Source organism: Gymnogyps californianus, chromosome 1, assembly GCF_018139145.2.
Source record: "Gymnogyps californianus isolate 813 chromosome 1, ASM1813914v2, whole genome shotgun sequence".
Lineage (NCBI taxonomy): Eukaryota > Metazoa > Chordata > Aves > Accipitriformes > Cathartidae > Gymnogyps > Gymnogyps californianus.
Genome location: NC_059471.1, coordinates 172,039,227 through 172,041,787, shown reverse-complemented (window position 1 = coordinate 172,041,787; position 2,561 = coordinate 172,039,227).

Sequence of the window (2,561 nt, the reverse complement as noted above, 5' to 3'; positions counted from 1 at the left end):
AACTTCATTTATGCAAAATGCTGGATCTTTAGTGCTCATAACAAAACTGTTTTAATGTTCTTATACAAAATTTCATACAATTCTGTTTTAAATAAGATTTTATGGATTAAATAAACGTATTATGTTATATAAATTTCTTAATGGATTTCATTATTACTTCATTATTATACATTAACTTATATCCTCTCCTGTTTGGTTAAATGTCACAAATAATGTCAATTTTCCAAACACAGTAATCTTTTCATTACTCTGTGAATCCTGAGCTGAAAAGGAAGTAGTCACTCATCTTCAAATACAGACTAACAGCTCTAAGTAAGTGGAAGCTACTCTTGATAGACATAATTTTCTCTATACTGTGGTAAAAAAAACCCCAGATCTTTCTACAGAATTAAAAAATATTTTATCCAGCGGGGCTCTGCCAGAAGCATGGACGTGGTCTATAGAAAGTAATTATCAGTTATGAAAGTATTTTAAAACTCTCCTTTCTTAAGAGTTTGTAGGTTTTTTGGGTTTGATCCTGTATCTGTTTATAAATTATATAATTTTATATATAAGGAGTATAATTTATTGGTACTTACAGGATAGAACAAAACTCTCAGAAATGTTCATATCCTTCTGCTATATTTCTTAAGATTTTTACTTCAGGTTGTTACTTTCCTTCATTTTGTTAATCATAGTTAGAATCCCCCACTGCTGAAGTACCGAGGCACAGATGGTAAAAATGGTAAATGTGATAATGTCAAGTCTCATGTGTTTTGTGTCATGTAGACCTGCCCTGTGAAAGGTCAGATGACAGCATATATACATATATATATAAAAAACAAAAAGAAGCTTTAAAAATCCATCATAAGCCAGTCTGTGTTTGTTTTTCTATGACTTGAATTATATCAATGGTTATTCCTCAATGGGAAATTTTAGTGAACAGAAGGTGGTGTCAAGATATAAAAATAATAATTAAAAAAATGAACAATGTATGTTAATCTCAATGGAAAGTGTCTTATTTTTAATTTGGTGACTAAATATGACAAATGTATATCAAGCGTGTAGTTTTGAAGTTAGTCTAGACATTTTCTTCTCTAGCATTTACTTAGTTATAGTGTCTTAAATATTTTGATTTCTGGATACCATTCAGTTAGTATTAGGTTTTATTTTGGTTTTGAATTTAAAATAAGCAATAGTTCTTTACTAATAGTTCCATGCTTTCCTTGAAAAAATGCAGTCCCCATCCAGCAATCCTTTTAAAAGATCATTGTTAATATCCAGAAACACTGAGTGGTAGAACCCCAAATAATTCATAAAATTCTTAGGATTAAACAGCAAAAAAAAAGTTTTAGGCATGAAGGAAAATAGATGTAAGAACACCCAATAAACCAAGGCAGCTTACAATACAGAGCAAAAAAGGAACCACAGAAGTTCAGGGTTCATTTTGAAAAGCATTTTACAATCTGAATTCTTTTCCTGACCCTATGGACATGCTGTCATCTTACAAGTAGCACCTTTTTCCTACAATTCCATTCAGTAACAGGATTTGAGATCCACTCACATGACTAAGTAAGTAGCCTACTTTTTTTTTTCTTTTTTTTTTTTCCCCAAGAAGCATAGGTAAAAGAGTTTATCTCTCCTTCTGGATTTTTTCTGCAGATCTCTTTTTCCTGGAAACCCACTTATTAAGGTTAAACCAAAACAAAAGTTGTGTGTGTGTCTGTATTATTAACATTTGGTTAGAAAAAAAATTCAGTGATCTATTCAGACTTAAGTTTGAGGCCTAGCTTAATGGACTGAAATGTTTCTTTAAACACACTTATTTAAAAGATTAATTAAAAAAATGTTTCTTTCCCACAATAGAGATTAAACAATATATCTGAATAGTCTGGGTGTCCTGTGGAGCTATTTGTGAACTAGTTAGCGGTGACTGACAGGACTACCCAGTGTGCCAATGTGTCTCTTGTTTTGGTTTATCAGATAACTGGTGAAATGTAACACTGATGGTGTCAGCTTCCTATTTACAGTATTGTAGGATAAACAAAAACTGCATAGGATTGTTTGGGATTTTTCGCTCATTTGAATTCTTAATTTGTCCTTTCTTGTAATGTCCCTGTTTCTAATTAACAGCATTTAAGAAGGAATTAACTCTCTTTTTGCCTTTACCAAATAGACCACGGCCAGTTTTACACGCCGAGAGGAGCTTTCTACTATAGTTACAATTTACGCCACAGAAACCTAAAAATAAAACCATACAATGATATTTTTGCCTTTCTTCCAAGGTTAGGTTGGCCACCTCAGTTGAAAGAAGTTGTATATGAGAACAATTTTATACTATATGGAATGAAGTTTATACTGTGTGGAATGAAGTTTTTACTAGTGTAGAATAATTCAAAAATCTCCTCTCAATAGCTCAAATAGCTATATTGATAGAAAATTCCAGCATGGGTTGGGAATTCTCAGTTTTGACTCTCCAAAATTTGGAAGGTTTCTAAATTAGTTCATTTTACTAATTAAATTAGTTCACCTTACTTTAGATGAAAGCAAGCTACATAACCCAAAATAACCCGAACTTAAAT